The following is a 17,927-nucleotide window of genomic DNA, read 5'->3' on the forward strand; positions in this document are numbered from 1 at the left end:
GGTGGCTGTGGAACTGACAGATTGCAATGGTTGGTGACGTTCTTAAGCCATCTTTCACCAGGCATGGCTATGAAACTCTATCAGAAGGCGAGTGTACAAAGATACTAATATTAGTTTTGTCCTTCTAAGAGAAAGATTGATACCGTGGGCAAGATATGCATCCATTGTTATTAACACAACTTTCATCAAGTGGCTGTGCAGAGTTCATGATTAGAGGTTACTTTCTTTTTCTTTTTCTCCTCAATTTCTGATTGCTATTTGGTCATAACGATCGCAATTCAGGTGGATTAGGGGTGGCGACTAAGCAGTTTTTTAAATGTTTTGCTTGTTTGCTTTTCACTCTATTGTCGAGTTCTACCAAGGTGTTGAACAAAAGTGTAGAAGTATAAATCGCTCTCACACCTTCCTTTTCGCCTTCACTAGTGTAGACAAATGAGGATATATACCGTCAGCCAAGTAATAACCGACAGTATAGTCCTTACCCATGAGAGAATAGTTTGCCGGAGGGGTTAAACCTAATGTTAGTTTGTGAAAAAGATTAGAGCGCCACAAAATGAAAACAAGATTAGAGCGCCACAAGATTAGAGCGCCATCAAAAAGACCGGATTGTGGAAGAGACAAATCAAAACAAAAAAAAAAAGTTGATAGTCAAAATGAAACTTCTCTCAAAGAATTAACGCGACAATCTCAACGGGCGATGGAGGCCATTGAGGCAGCAACTGACCGTGGAAAAAAATTCTATGAAAGTGAAGCGTTTAATCCTTCAAGGATTAAACTTGCAGAAAAAAAAGAATTCCGTGAGACATTGGCATGGGAAAAGGAGATCATGAGCACAAATACATCGACTATGACACCTCAAGGAAAAGAATGGTACAAAAAACAAAGAAACAAATTTTGAAAGATCAAACTCTTACTTGAATTCACGGACTCCTTCAAGAAATTTGCACTTTGAAGAATACGGAGAAAGCGATTGATTAATTTGATTAAAATTTTAAATGTTTCGTATGTATTTGATGTATTTTTAATGTATTTCTTTTTAATTTGTTGTTTTTTTATTTTCAATAAATGTTTTATTTAAATAATTAATTAAGTTGTTGGAATAAATTTAATCTTAAAATTGAAATTATAACAAAGAGATACAAATAAATCAAAAAAATTTAAAAGGGTAGGATAGAATGGTAATTGAACAAATTAAGTTATTAAAAACAAAAAAAATCAATTCTAAATGCCATTGTGAGTGGCGTGTAACTTATTATTTCAATTAATAATTCAGTGCATGCGCCATTGTGGTGGCGCAACAATAATTAACTTATTATTTAAATTAATTCACATTCCTACCCGCCACTGGCTATGGCGTGCAACACTAATAATGATTTTTTTGATTGCCCGCCATTGTCAATGGCGTACAGAGCATACGCTATAACGTTAAAATTGACTGCAAAAATAGAGAAATTTATGAAGATAGCGTTAGCGGTATAACGTTTTAACGTACCATTGGATCACATTTTACGTTAAATTTGATGATTTGCAGCACCATTGGACTTAGCCTTATAAAACTTTTGATGTTCATAAATAAGAAATAAAATTTCTACCCGATTTATATTCCTTCGACAGTGGCTTTGCCTTCAATAATAGTGAGTAGATTCATGCAAAAATCAATCAAGTGAATCAAAACTTTGCAAGATCAGCACAAAAAATTGGGTCTTTTACATATATACTTACTGTCTATTCCTTATTGTCAAAGTAACAACCACACAAACGGATACATCTAACATCTCGTACACTCGTCGAATAAAAAAACAAATCTTAATTTTGTTCAAGATTTACATCTTACTTCTCCATAAACATAAATACACATATTACCAGCTACTTTGAAAAATAAAGTGGTTTTACATTTCACTGAAACCTTGATTATGCTTTCACAGTTTGGGAGATGGCTTTTTCGCCCTTCTAGTACTCAAACAAAATCTTTTATGCATTCAACACTTTGTACCTTATTGCTCGCCTTCAACACTCTCCCATCCAAACTCTTTTATGCACCTGCACCAGCCACCAAGCAAATAAGAAACATAATTCGAGATGGTGTGGCAGATCCTAATTAACTCGAGACTGCCGGGAGCACTGTGGGTTTTGACTGAAATAAACTAATAGATTAATGTAAAATAAAGGAAAACTCTAGTTAAATGTTGCTAACCGTGCAATTCCCTCAAAAGGATGCAAGCAAAGCTCATGCCATTGCTTAGGGGCTCACGGGGTAGCCATCACATTGCAAGCAAAGTACCAGGCCATTGCTTGAGTCTCACTGGAAGCCATCACATTGCAAGCAAAACATCAAGCCATTGCTTGGGTCTCACTGAGAAGCCACATGTTGCAAGCAAAAGATCTAACACATGGGCTTTGTTGTAGAACTTCTATTATCACAGTTTAGTTGGGAAAAATAATTGAGTCAATGAAGTGGATAGCTAAAAGCAATTTATTATTCTTTGATTGGCGAGTAACTAAATGTACATTGGGACTAAAGCCTTGGCGATGGGGTCACGTGTGAGGTGATTGGCGATTTCTTTCGAGGGAGACTAAAGCCTTGCTGTTTATTTCCTAAAAAGGTAAATTCTATCACATTTCTCCCTATCCTCCCCTAACCTTATCTTCTTCTTTTCCTTTTATAGTATCTTTTAGAACTTCCTCGTCCTACACACATAGCTTCCTTCCTCACCCCCTCTCTGACTAAAAAGCTTTCTCCCTCCCTATGTCATTTTCCCTGTAACTTCTTTTCGAGCTAACGATGGCTGGAAGAACACAACAAACGGGGGAATGCTCTAACCCTTCCCTTATGAACTGGAGTTCTCTGTTTGGGAACTTAAGCTCGAACCTTTATGACAATGGTAACCTTGAATGGATTGAGACTGACCTAGAACAAGATGTAGTGGAAGTTCCAGATGATATACTGGATGAAGGCTGTGAGGTGTGGAAAGACCATTTAGTGGGCCTCTTTGTTACCATTTCCATTGGTTAAAAGGACATTAGAAAGAACATGGAAGAGAAAAGCAAGCTACGAAATTTCTACTGATAAAGATATATTCTACTTCAAGTTCTTGGAGGAGGATGATAGGAAAATGGCCTTGGAAGGTGGTCCTTTACTCATAACAGGTTCGGTATTCGTGATTCGACCACTCTACCAATATGGGTAAAACTATGGAGTATCCCTAAGCAGCTTTGGACCAAGAAGGGTATAAGCTTGATAGCAAGCAGAATTGGCAAACCTCACTGCTGGGATGCTGCCATAGCAAGAAAACAGAGGTTGGACTTTGCAAAAGTCTGCATTGAGGTGCCCGTTAATGCAAAATACCCAGACTGCCTCAGGTTTAACCTCCGCAATGGTAACATAGCAGAGGTGGGAGTAGAGTATCTTTGGCTCCCAACCACATGCACTATCTGCGAGAAGATTGGGCACAAGGATGACAACTGCCCTACTAATGCAAATTCTGCTAGTAATGCCAATAATGCCGGAAATACAAGGGGTGCAAGGACTGCTGCAAACACTATAGGGGAAGTATGGAGAACTGTACACAGAAGCAACACAGCACCTATGGATGCTCAAATCCCAGTAATCAGTACTCAGAATGATGGAACTCAAACCAATCAAGATAATCCTGCATCTCTTAGGGAAAGTGTAAACCAACATAACAATGGAGTTGTTGACAACCATGTTGTGAGAAATAGTGCACAAGTACCAAACTCGGTTGCTTATGAACCAGATTCTCGAGTAGTTGAGGTATATGTGGGCAATGCAGAAGGTCCATCCCCTATGGCTAGCAGATTGGAAAGTCAAGCAGTAGCAATAACTCCCTTAACTGAGGCCAGAGGATCTACTGGACTAACTGATGAGGTCCACGAGCATCAGAACACTGAGATTGGGGTATCACTTTAGAGGTGGAAGAAGTAGCAGTGTATGAAGCTGAAAGGGATTTATTTGTTGAAGCCAGAGAAGAAGAACACATACAACAAATACTTAAAGACCCAGTAGCCGATACAGAAGTGTTTACTAATCACCTACAAGGGAAGAAAGGGAAAACCACCGCTGCAAAAGGGGGTGCTACAACAAGCACAAGCAGAAACAACACTTCACAGAGCCATTCACCTCAAAACAGCTCTTCTAGTAACAACTGAGGCAAAGGGAAAACAAAAGGTAGGCCCAGGGGGTCTACAAAAGGTAACAATCCCCCATCCTTTTTATGATTAAATTAGGAGTGTGGAGTGTGCGAGGCATTAACAAGCCTGCGAAAGCAACTGAGATCAATAAGGTTAGAGTAGAGAATAACCTATACATGTTTAGTTTGTTGGAAACAAAAGTTAAGAGGGAGAATTTTAATAGTATTAGTAATTTATGCTGTCCATTTTGGTCTCACTTACACAATTATGATTCTAATCCTAGTGGCAGGATTTGGTTCTTTTGGGACCCGAGCTTTGTATCTGTAAACTTACTCAAGGAAACTTCACAAATGTTACATTGTGAAGTGTTGTTGATGCCCACCAATAAAGTTTTTAATCTATCTTTGATATATGCAAGTAATGGAAGAAATGAAAGGGTTCAATTGTGGAATGAGATTATGAATCTGAAGAACAACATCACACTGCCATGGTGTGTGTGCGGAGACTTTAACAGTGTGTTATACACTAATGAAACGCTAGGCATGGGACCTGTGCACCCAAGAGACATTGAAGATTTCTCTAATTGTGTGAATACTAGTGAGTTAGTGGACCTTCAATTTTCTAGAAGTTTTTTTACATGGACCGATAACTCTGACGGAGATGGTAGGAAATGCTCCAAAATTGACAGATGCCTAGTAAATTTGAATTGGAGCACCAACTTCCCGGCCTCTGAAGCTGAATTCCTTCCTCAAGGTGTTTCAGATCATACACCAATGATTTTATCTTGGTTCAATATAAGTCACAAAGCATACCCTTTTAGGTTCAGTAATTCATGGGCTTTACATCCTGGTTTCCATGATATTGTTAGAGAGGCATGGGGCTGGTAACCCCATCACTACTCTTTACTCAAAGCTGAAGAACTTGAAGCTCATTCTGAAGGGGTGGTCAAAGAAACACTTTTCAAGGTTGTCTGAAAGGACTGAAGAAGCCAGACAACAACTTTTTCAAATCCAATTGTTGTTATAGGGTGATCCCACAAATAGTCTACTGATGATAAATGAGAAAGCAAGCAGATTGGCTTGCAGGGATCTGTTGGAAATGGAGTACGAAGATATCATACAGCGATCTAGTTGTACATGGATGGTTAAGGGGGATAGATGCACTGAGTTCTTTCATAACATTTTGAAAGAAAAGAAAGCAAGAAACAAGATCTGGACTCTGACAGATGAAGATGGTCTGAAGGTAACAGATGATCATGTCAAGCCAAAAATAGTTGAACACTATACAAAACTGCTGGGAGAGGATAAAACAATTAGAAATGAATCAATCATCCCACAGCTCCATGTTTCTAATGTAGTGGAGCCTAACCTGGTCTGCACTCTGGAAGAGGACATACATGAAGAAGAAATCCGTAGGGCCCTGTTTGATATGGACAACTACAAGGCACCAGGACCTGACAGTTATAATGCTTTTTTCTATAAAACATGTTGGAGTATATTTGGTGGTGATTTCATTGCTGCCCTCAAGTTTGCTTTTCACTCAAACACTATGCCAAAAGGTATGAATTCTACCTTCATCTGTTTGAATCCAAAGATCCCAAACCCTTAAAAAATCACTGACTACAGACCTATAGCTTGTTGCAACATATCTTATAAATATTTTGCGAAGGTTATCTCAAATAGGCTTAAACCTATCATGCCTCTAGTGGTCAGCCCAAATCAATCTGCTTTCATAGCAGAGAGAACCATCCAAGAAAACTTATTACTATCCCATGAACTTCTCAGAAGTTATAACAGGAAAAACATATCCACTAGGTGCTCTCTCAAAGTGGATATAAGTAAAGCTTACGACTCCGTGTGCTGAAAAGCTATAGAAGAGATGTTGCTGAGACTCAGATTCCCTCTCAAGCTTATTCGCTGGATCAGTTTATGCTATTCCACTGCTCATTTCTCTATTCTTGTCAATGGCACACCAGAAGGCTTCTTTAAAGGAAAGAGGGGACTCAGGCAAGGAGATCCCCTTTCTCCTTATCTCTTTGTTCTCGTCATGGAGATACTCACTTGTCTTCCTATGACAAAGTTCAATGAAGGATTGATTAAACCACACCCCAAATGCAAAAAAACTAAAGTCCTCAACTTATGTTTTGCTGATGATTTACTTCTCTTCCTCAAAGATGATATTCAATCTATGTCAGCTGTTAAACATGTTCTTGAGAGTTTTGCAGCAGCCACTGGACTAAAAGCAAACTCCTTGAAAACCACTCTCCTCACTGGTGGCATGAATGAAGGAGAGAGCAAGCATCTGGCAGATTATATGGGAGTGACTCTCACTGAGCTACCTGTCACATACCTTGGACTGCAACTCACCTCCACTAGGTTGGGCATTAAAGACTGCTACCCTCTAGTAGAAAAGATCACTTGCAAAATTCAAAACTGGAAGAACCAATGCCTATCCCATGCTGGAAGACTTGAACTTATACTCTCACTGGCAGTGCTTGATCAAGTATCTAAGATTTGTAATGACTTCCTATGGAGTGGCTCTTCGAAGAATAGTAGCATGCACCACTCAAGCTGACTCAAAACTGCATTACCAAAGAATGAGGGTGGGCTCAATATCATGGAGCTTAGAATCTGGAATAAAGCTTCCTATTGTGGGTTAGTGTACAAGATCGTAACTAAAGGTGAGAGTCTATGGACTAAGTGGGTGTGGAACCAACACATTAAAGGAAAGAAGTTCTGGCATATGAAGGTACCACAAGATTGCTCTTGGGTATGGAGGAACATATTACAGATATGAAAAGTAGCTTCAAAGTTCATCCGATATATCATTGGTTCTGGGAGAAACATAGAAGTATGGTATGAACCATGGTGCAGTGACAACATTCTTATTAATGATCAAGTTGCAAAGAACCAACTGCATTTACCTTTGGAAGCCAAAGTTAGTGACTTGATCACAGATGGAGTATGGAACTCTAATGTCCATAGTTTGCAGGAGGGAGAGTTGAAAAGAAAGATTCTAAGTACAGAGATATGCAATCATCTACAGGAGGATAGAGTGGTGAGGACTTTAGAACCAGATGGGATGTACAGTTCAAAGTCAGCCTATAATGCTCTAAGGATCCCTAGAGAGAAAGTCATGTGGTATAATATGGTGTGGGGAAAACTAGTGGTTCCAAAACATTCTTTTTCCTCATGGCAACTCATGTCAGGCAGTCTACCTACTCAAGATAGACTGATCAAGAAAAATGTGTTAAAGGAATCGAAGTGTTGCTTCTGTCACAACGCCAGAGAAAACTCAAAACATCTCTTTTCTGAGTGTTCGTTCACAAATGCAGTTTGGAAAGGTATCAAAAATCTATTGGGGCTGAGAATTCAAGGAGATTCAAAGAGAGAATGGAGGATCCTTATGAAGTTGTGCACGAGGAATGATATCAAGGCAGAGATACTGAAAACTTTCGTTTGTGCCACGGTGGACCATATTTGGAAGGAGAGAAATGTAAGGAGATTCAGAAACATTAACTTATCTTGTACGGTGGTGCTGAGCAACTTGATTTCAGAAATGAAAACATACCTGCAAAGCCAGATTTCAGAGATTGAAGACACAATGAGAGAGAGGATTCTAATTGAAAGACTTGGGCTTCAAGCAAAGTACAAGAGAAAGGAGCCGATCCCATGTCTATGGATCAAGCCTCCAGAAAATGTAGTGAAATTGAACGCTGATGGTTCAATGATAGACGAGAGATGTAGTGCAGCAGGGGTTATAAGAGATAGCGAAGGGGAGGTTCTACTTGCCTACACCAATGAAGGAGGGTTGAGGTCGGTACTTTACCAAGAACTAAAGGGCATTCTGCTTGGGCTGCAAGGGCGCCAAAAGATAAACAAGTCTGAGATTATAGTAGCTACTGACTCTCTCAGAGCTGTAAGAATACTCACAGATAAGGAACCACCACCATGGTACTGCCTAAACCTGGTACTTGCTATTAAGAGTATCATGAACGGCCCCTACACTGTGTCTATGGTTCATGTTTACAGAGAATCGAACAGGACTGCTAACTATTTAGCTAGCATATCTAGTCATCAATCCTGTAACTTTTTCATACAGCCTCTTGATGAGAAGCTCAGCGTATATATAAAAGAGGATAGAGATGCAAAGATTTATGTGAGGTTTTAATACAGGTCAGGGTCAGCCATAACCCTTAATCTAGTTTTAAAAAAAATGTACATTGTGTGTGCATTCACTCTTTGTATCTTTTGTACACGCAATGGGCAATGGATAAAAACATAAAGTGGTGGTCATCACTTCAAAGGCCTTTCAAACATATCAAATATTGCATAATTCATCCGACTTGATCTAGTGAATATGACATTCTGAGTGATGGACCACAGTCCACCACATACAAAGTAAAGCAGCTAAAACTGCTTTGCAAATTATACGTACCCAAAAACCTATGATATTTGTAAGCAAATCTCAACTCTAATGCTGCAGAGGCAGGAAACCTGAAAACACATAAATGAAATAAATTGTAACCAAAAAGTACAAATATAGGAAATATGTTAGTCCACTACTTCACTCTCACGTTGATCATCCAAATTCCAAATGCATAGGTGATATAATTCATTTGATAATAAAGGATTAGAACGTAGGTGATATAACGACGGTGTATTAGATCAATTGAGTGGAGATAGGAGTTTTTTTTTTTTTTTTTTTTTTTTTTTATATCCGTAGATAATTGAATACATAATAAAGGCATGCGTACTTTCCAATTTGGGTATCAATTAGTGATGTGCTTTGCTAAAAACATATATAACCACCAAGTCAAGTAGAATGCTTGTATGAAGCAGCTTGAGATAGCCAAGAATCAGCATCAAATTTATACCCTTTCGGTTATGTGAAAAATTAAAATAGCCTAAGACTAAATCACATGAATTTATGAAGGAGCAAAAAGGAAATGTGCATGGCTAGAGTTTGGTCCTCATGATTTGATATTTAGCATCATCCTTTGCAAGCCTAATGCACAAATATTTAGCCTCAGAAAGTATTGTGCTTGCCATTCACTTTTCTAACTTATTCCCCACCAGTCGTTCCTTCAAATACTAATAAAAGAAGAAAATGACTTAACAACTAACAAAAATAAGTTTCAAAAAGGTGGTTTGTGTTTACGGTCATGAAAGTACAAATGAAAAATATATTAATCTAAAAACACTATAGAAAGAACTGATATGCTAATGACATTGCATCTGCCATGAATGGTAGCTACGATAGGTTCCACGTACAAAATATCTTTTTCATACAAATAATACGTGAAAAGGATAAAGACAAAAATAAAGGTGGGGAAATTTAAAAACATGAGATATGAAAATGGCTAAAAAATAAACAATGTGACAACCCTTACACAAACACCATTAAATGTTATTTACATGTATTGTGAGTAGTTCTAGGAAACACAATATAACGGAATACCAAATCAGACTGAAATCTAAAGCAAAAGCTAAGTTGAACACACTATATTGGCAAATCGAACAAAAATACAATAAAAAAGAGGACCATTGCATAAAACAAAAGTGAAGAGAATTGTTGCCCATGGTGTTTTTTTATAGCAATTATTAATGTGGAGAATAGGGTTAAAGAAAAACATTGTAATTATGTTTTTGCCTTCCTTTTTCCTAAACCCAAATAACAATAATAAATAAACAAACAAAAAAATAATTCCGTGTGAGATATGATATTCAAGAAAAAAAATGGATGCGCATGAAAATGATGTAATTCATGGGGTTAAGAATTCCCTAAAGGTTCCCAAAAAAGCCTAAAACAAAAGAAAAGGGGGGGGACGGGGGGGGACGGGGTTGTAAAACTAAACAACAATGTCAATCAATTAGGGGGAAAGTTACATTGCGAATTAGAAATAATGCTCTCAAAATCCAGGTGGAATTAGATTTACCTCTGAAAAACGGCTTAATATTATGCTTTAGCTGTGCTTATTCTCCAATTCCCTTCACTGATAGTATGAAAACAGAATATGGAAAAGAATTAGTTAAATAGATAAAATTAAATATGAATCGGTATCTTTGACAGCCCAAGCCTCAAAACTGATACCCCAAAGGGGCAGATTGAATTTAGCACCACACAAAGGATTAAATGAATTTTTTTAAACTAAATCTTATTTCTATATGCATAAGGTTGTTAGCATATTCAGAATGAGAATTATTTAAATAAAAGTATTCATGAAAAATATGGAAAGGCTTAAACCATGGAATCAAAGAAAAAGCAAACCAAAATAACACCCAGCCACATAGTCTAATTATTGCCTTTAGTACACACACATATACATGCTTTCCACACTTTGCATGATTGACACCCAATGCACTTAACCGCATGCAAGCACGATGAGCATGTAAATATTAGCCGAATGGAGAACTCATTGCACAACTAAAGTCTATCATCTATTTTTGTCTTGTTCTCTCTCTTTAGTTTAGTATAGATTCTAAATAAAGGGCAGGGCCGGTAGGCATAAACTCAGTCTGTATGAATAACATCTTATCATTTATATTCAATTTGAATAAATTCATAGAACTTACTACATCACATTCATCTTACGAAGCAATATAATAAAAGCTTATTACTGGCCACTATGTCAAATGGTTCGCCCACATAGTCTAATTATTGCCTTAAGCGCACACACATATACATGCTTTCCACACTTTGCATGACTGATACCCAATGCACTTAACAGCATGCAAACACGATAAGCATGTAAATATTAGCCGTATGGAGAACTCATTGCACAACTAAAGTCTATCATCTATTTTTGTCTTGTTCTCTCTCTTTAGTTTAGTATAGATTCTAAATAAAGGGCAGGGCCAGCAGGCATAAACTCAATCTGTATGAACAACTAACATCTTATTCTTTATATTCAATTTGAATAAATTCATAAAACTTACTACATCGCATTCATCTTACGAAGCAATATAACAAAAGCTTATTACTGGCCACTATGTCAAATGGTTCGCCCATTCTAATCTTGGTTTTGCTTGCTACAACCTGCACCATAGGCATACCAAATAATAATTATAAATTAAAACCAAATAATTCTTACTTCGAACACAATTCAAAGATGACCAAGATCTATCAACAATGAAACCGTGTCACACATAATAGTTACCTTAGATTTTTGCCTACTTTTTTGCGTGAGACAGTGAGAGAAGAGCTGACTTAAGATGCTTGGAACTTCAGATGGTTGGAGGAGAACTAAAATAGAGTTGGGAATTGAAATAGAGTGAAGAGTTTCTTAGCTATTCAGTTTTAGTAGATGCATGGGAGAAAAATAATGTAATATGGACATCAATCATAATGATTTTGATCGATTGATTACAAAGGACTGAAAGGAGTTAAAACTACTGGACAATCTAATGATTCCAATATCTTTAATTACAGAAACACTACTTCAAACACTTCTAATTTTGTGTATTAGACGTCTACCTCTTGGAAAGCAAGGCTTTCTACTGTGTTTTGCAAAAAACTGCGCCTTTCTCTCATTTTTTTTAATGAAAGAAGCATAAGAAAACTTTAAAAGAAATGGAAGACTTAACGTACATGGAGTTGGAATTAGGGAATAAAACATTAATATGAAATACATAATTTAATGGGAAACTTATAGAGAGTCGAGAAAAAGTTGAATGATATACATGGAATCAAATTGGCATGATCGAAAGTTGCAACACAAAATGGGATGTGAGGCCTAAACAATACCCAACTATCTTCAATTAAATTTTTACCAAATGATGAAAGATAAAATCAAAAGACAACAAATTAAAAAACTTCGATTGAAGTAGAGCCAGAGAGTCTATATATATATATATATATGGGAATAAAAAGGATGAGCTAAAAAAGGAAATGAAAAAAGAGGATCGTGATGGGAGAATTAATTATGGGATTTACCTTGTGAATCCATTTAGCCATGAACCATTAACGTCCGAAGTCCATCTCTTTTTTTCCCGTTTGTTTTTGTGTGCGCAAACCAACCATTCAGTCAACAACATTTGAGCTTGTGTGGAACAATCAAGTGGTACTATTAGTTCAAAATTGAGTAACAAAAATATGTAAATCAATAAAATTAGTAATAGAATTCATTTTGCAAAAGAAAAAAGGGGGAAAAAAATAAAAGATTGCAAGCAACCTGACCTTAAATATGAAGAGAATGGAGTCAGTGAGACAAATGGTTTCACTGTGTATTGAAAAATGGTCCTTTTAATAGCTGAGGAGCAGGTGGTGTCAAACTCTTGGATCCATGAATCCTGTAGTCATATATTCTATGTGGAGAGAGGTCAACTTTGCTGCTGATTCGTAAGCTAATCATAGAGTTATCCTAGGGCTAGGGGTGTCTCTTTTTACCGAATTTCCGATTTTTCCGAAATCCGATCCGAAATTGGTCTGGCTGTGGGTGTAGTTTTCATGGGCGGATTTTCCGATTTCCGAAAATTCCGAAAAAAAATTGGATCGGATTTGGATATAATTCTAAAATCCGATCCGATCCGAAAATTTCCGATATTATTGCCAATTTATTCCGAAAATATATACTTCTCTCACTATCCACTTGATTAGATCTCGACCGTTCATTCATTTTCTAGTTTTTTACTTTTTTCTTGAAAAAAAACATAACATAACCGCTTACTTCCCCACTTGAATTGGACCACTCTACCGTCATTACAATCGTCCGCCATAACAACAATGATATGAAAAAAAAATGTCATTGAGTCATACAATGACTTCCAAACCAATCCAAAAGCCAAATTCCAATAGATAGAATATTATGTAAAAGCTACTTTGAGTCTAAGACCATAATCCATTATTTATCGCAGACACTTCACGCTTCAATTTCCAATAATACCTAAAAAAGATTGAAACATTACAAATACCCGCATCCTCAACGAAATGCAATGCTTGCTATTGGTGGCTGCAGGTTCTTTTTCTCATTTTTTCTTGGATCACTTGTTTGAATGAAAATAGGTTTTCTCAGTAAACAAGTGCGTATTGTTGTTGGTACATTGGTGTTGTGGACATGGTTTTCTCTCCCTACAATGAACATTGGCGTATGATATTCCAAAAATAATTGAAAGTAAAGAGATCTTTGAAAATTTACCAAGTATTCTGAAATTTCAGAGTTATTCCGAAATTTCCGAGAGTTCTGAAATTGGAAATATATTTTGAATCCGAAAAAAAATTGGATCGGATTTGGCTAGCATATTAGATTCCGAAAAAAAATTTGGAAAAATTCCGAAATAGGTTAATCCGATCCGAAGTCACCCCTACCTAGGGCCAAACCATATCCATAGTGAACACTCTGTTGGAAGGCCTATACTGTTATATAAAATGGAGGATCCCAAGTGACTTACTTGGAATTTAAGAACTTGTATAAGTGCCACTGCAGGCTTCCTATTATTTTTCTTTTTCTATTCCTCTGTATTTTCTATCGGTCCTCTTCTATTTATCAATAGAAAAGTTACTTAGAGAGTTAAAAAAACAAAACAAAACAAAACAAAACAAATCAAAACAAAACGCAACATGAATCGGTAAATCACAAACATATATATATCAATAGAAAAGTTACTTAGAGAGTTAAAAAAAAAACAAAACAAAACAAAACAAATCAAAACAAAACGCAACATGAATCGGTAAATCACAAACATATATATATATATATATAAACATCATATATACCACTATGAATATACATTTATAATTAAGTAACGACAATTTCCATCCATTTAGCCATTGGATTCGAGCAAAAAAAAGTGTAGCGTGTTCAGCTCTTTCTGAAGGTAAGTGTAGTACCACACAAATAACAATGAGAAATGAACTCTGCAAGAAAACAATTCGTACCCAATATCGATTGTAGTATCTTTCTTATCTCTTGTAAGTAACCATGGTTGGGCAAGTTCGTGTACGCAGTTGGTAACCTGAATTTCAATTTCAAGCAGTGGCGGCGCCAGGGGGCACAAGGTACGCCCAGGCTCACCCTGAAGTTTTAGTAGAAAAATCAATTAGTATTGGTAAAACTATAAATTTTAACTTTCCTTAAGGGCTTCAGCATACCCATTATGCGTTGAATTGTCAATTATGCCTACAAAGAGTAAAATAGAGTAAGTGTCTCTAGTTAGATAAGATAAGGTTTTAAACGTAATTTTGGAATTTATTAGTTGTTTGACTTGAACCTAACGCATTTGAAGCACACCACACATGGGCTTCACACTTTCACGGACACTTCAACTGAAAAGATGGCAGTGCACTAGTGCTAGTGTAAGTTTGTCATATGAATGTTTGCATCCTCCTCTAAGGCTGAGTCCAATGGTGTATCACCCTATATCTCCATTCCACCAAAAAACAGTGTTTTAAGGATGGAGAGTCAATTTTGGTGTCCAATGGTTCGGACCATTCTATGCCACTTCGAACGGCGTGGAATTAAAAAAAAAAAAAAATGCATTCCATGCCACTTCAAATGGCGCGGTATGACGGAATTTAAAAAAAAAAAAATGCATTCCACGCCACTTCAAATGGCGCGGTATGAAATTGAAAAATGCATTCCACACCACTTCAAGTGGCGCCGTTTGAGTTTTTACAAACCACGCCATTTCAACTCGCGTGGAATGCACTCTCTATTCCTCAATATTACTCTCTATATATGGATAGTATTATGGAGATAAGGGGGAAAAACCACCGCCACTCCCTTCACTTTTGAGGGAATGGGGAGCCATTGCACCCAGCCTAACCATCATAGGCTATGTGGTATTATATTTTGACAAAAGAACAACAAAAATGAAAGCAAAAAAAGGAGTACAAGAGTATAGACATTTAAATGCACCTTATCAATTAACAGAACAAACAATTTGATGAACTAACCTATGCAATTAATGGTCTTGTTTACTCCTTAGGAAGTATATTAGGTGTGAGTTGCGATTGTTCTTTCAAATTAAAAATTTTTGTTACGTAAACTTTAATATGATTTTGAATTTGAAAATTGACAAACTAAACTAACAGTACAATTGTTTGTTTGCATAAAAAAAAAACTAAAAAGAAAATTTGACAAATGTTAAACTAAAGAGAAAAAATTAAAAAAGATACGTGTACACTCTAATTGAATTGCGTTGAAAATTTGTAGTGTTAATCGGCTCACTCTGGAATAAATTCCTGGCTTCGCCATTGATTTCAAGTCATTATCCAGGATTCCAATTTTGGACAAAATTGTAAGACAAGTATTGTGTTTCACAAACCAAATGAGTATAATAGAAATTGCACTAAATTAATTCTACAACATTCAATAAAATTTGATAACCAACACGAACAAAAAAGCCAGGAGAAGATATTTACCAGTAAGCCAATCGTGATAGAAGTGCAAGCAAGACTCATCCCTATATGTAGTTTGTCTTCCACTGCAGTTTAGTTAGCGGCGGACCTAGGGTTCAAGTTCATAGAGGTAAGTTATTTGGTTATCTTGATTTTTTTTTTTTTATTCAAATGGAAGAGCCAGTAGCAATTTTCTTTAAGACGTCATAAATGCCCAGCTAAAAGTAGCTATTTTCTTAAACATTCATCAACTAAAAGAAAGGACACTGAAGTATACAAACTTATTCAATATGCTGACACAACTACTATAATAAGAGAACCAACCCCAAGGATATAATTCTTTGAATCCAAACCATAACAATTTGCCAAAAGATGTAGTGGAAAATTTGATCATCCAAGATGGAAAAAGAAAAAACAAATATACACAAAGATAATAAACCACAAAAGTTATATAGTCGTAACAAATGAATTGTTAAAAAAATACTTGGCAAATGCACCACAATCCATCCTGGACGTTCGTTATATAGGCAAGTAAAAGCAAGGAGAGCTATATATGAGGCTAGGCATACTTCAACATGTATTAAACAATACTTATAGGTCGTACCTAGAGGTTCCCAAGACATAACACATCACTTTAGTAGTCAAGATATATAGCAGATTAAGTCAGGACAACCTAGCAACGAAGACACCAAGAACCTCTGACATCGGACAGTTGGCATGCCAAAGCCATCCCACCTTTGCATGAAAGCACCTAGTAAAGCCAAACTAATGAACCAAAGATTTATTTATAGACCCAAAATCAATATATTTCTTACAGATAATGCAGTGTTTAGACCATGAGGGGGAAAGGGGGGAGAGGGAAAAGGCGGCAGATAGAAAGGAGAAGGGAAAGTAGTTTTTGTTGGTAATTAAGAGATGGTAAGAAAATTGAAAGAATGATATTATCAATCAACGACAGATAGAAAGAATAGCAAACAGAGAGTTTAACTGGCCTATCAAACAGAGAGTTTAACTGGAGTCGTTAGTATAATTCATTCGTTTTAGTTCTTGTTTAGGTTGTATCAGATGGTAACATCGTAATAAAGACACCAATCATTTTGTAGTATATAAGTCTCTGTCCAGTGATCGAGAAACTTCACCTTACATCATATTCTGAATATAAGTGTGAGTGTGAACCTAATTGCAAAACTTAATCACGTACACAGTTTATATGGTACGGTATGATTGAGGCATCGAGGTGTAAGTTGGTCCAGAGCGCATACTCATCACATACAGATCGAAATCTCCGCAGAAGTTCTTCAAAATTTGTGCAGACTATATATATATATATATAGAAACCCATGGATTGTCTAATGATTTCCATAATAAATTAAATCCCAACACCCTTGAAAATGCTTACACCATAGCTGTAAAACTGGTTGAATCCTTGCAATATAGAGAAAATATAATTATCATTTTCCTGAGGTGGAAATGTGAACATGCATTGCAATAATGTAAGCAGAAAAATAAAAGATAAGCTTCTAGAAAAACACACATGAGAAATTACCTATTCAAGGGATCATGTGTATTCAAGAATATAACAGATAAGAACACAGTCAAATTAAATTAAATGGAAGTGGGAACAACCATTTTCGATTCAAGTGTCAACACAGAGTGAGATTGGGATCTTTTCTTGCGCTCCAATCAAATTTGATATGAGAATCCTATCATATTAAAGCTTGGTTAAGCGATAAGCACTATAAAATATAGAAAAACAATTTCTTACAATTAGACATGTCATGGAGATGAGAAGGCAACTTATCTAACTACTTTGCAAAATTTAGTTGAGTTTTTGCTTCTCGCCTCTGTCTCCGAACACCTGACAAAAAATACATATAAAATAAATTTCGATGTGAAACGTTCATTTCCCAAATGCGAGGTAAGATAAAATAGAGATGAAATAAAAAGATAGAGGACTAATACCAAGCTTACCTGAGAATGGCAAGAGTAACAAACCAAGCGAGAATTGGGGAGCCTGCACTTCAGAGGCTAAACCACTCAAATTGTTCTTCCTATTTCTTCAGGAAAAATACCTTCAACCTCAACTTTGCATGCCACGGGTGGTTTGACTGATTAAGATCGATCAAACTGCCTTTTTGTAAGTATTAAAGTGGAGAAATATTTGATTTGGGAAGACGCCTCGTTGAACCATTTCGTAACGCATGATTTTTTCAAATCTGGAGCGTTGTGCAAATCCCTTGATTACATAAGTGAAACCCCAATTTTCATTTTAATTAGGGGTTTAATTACAGCTTGAGACCGGGCAATGGGGTTTAAACCGTTTTTTTTACCGTAGACTCTTCTCTCCAAAAACCTCCCATTGTATTATGCGTTATTTGGAAGCCCATGCCTAATAATTCATTTACAACCCATTTAATTCATTTACAAAACATTTAGGGGTC

General features: G+C 36.5%; 1 long non-coding RNA gene across 5 annotated transcripts; it reads right to left on the bottom strand.

Moving 5' to 3' along the window:
* Positions 1-1,684: 1,684 nt before the first annotated feature.
* On the bottom strand, positions 1,685-17,786 carry LOC147508695 (uncharacterized). Of its 5 annotated transcripts, XR_015218154.1 has the most exons (12): positions 17,458-17,786; positions 17,113-17,344; positions 15,511-15,595; positions 13,456-14,162; positions 12,328-12,511; positions 12,085-12,214; positions 11,309-11,394; positions 11,088-11,187; positions 10,088-10,144; positions 8,587-8,645; positions 2,195-2,353; positions 1,685-2,040 (listed from the first exon to the last, which is right to left on the bottom strand). It is a non-coding gene; the product is annotated as an uncharacterized LOC147508695 (long non-coding RNA). The 5 variants fall into 5 exon arrangements; XR_015218152.1 differs by lacking the exons at positions 11,309-11,394; positions 12,328-12,511; positions 13,456-14,162 and adding an exon at positions 16,688-16,911 and having other exon boundaries at positions 12,085-12,190; positions 17,458-17,729; XR_015218155.1 differs by lacking the exons at positions 12,328-12,511; positions 13,456-14,162 and having other exon boundaries at positions 12,085-12,190; positions 17,458-17,472.
* Between the last annotated feature and the right edge of the window lie 141 nt (positions 17,787-17,927).

The sequence above is a fragment of the Coptis chinensis genome, chromosome 3, assembly GCF_015680905.1.
Source record: "Coptis chinensis isolate HL-2020 chromosome 3, ASM1568090v1, whole genome shotgun sequence".
NCBI classification, from domain to species: domain Eukaryota; kingdom Viridiplantae; phylum Streptophyta; class Magnoliopsida; order Ranunculales; family Ranunculaceae; genus Coptis; species Coptis chinensis.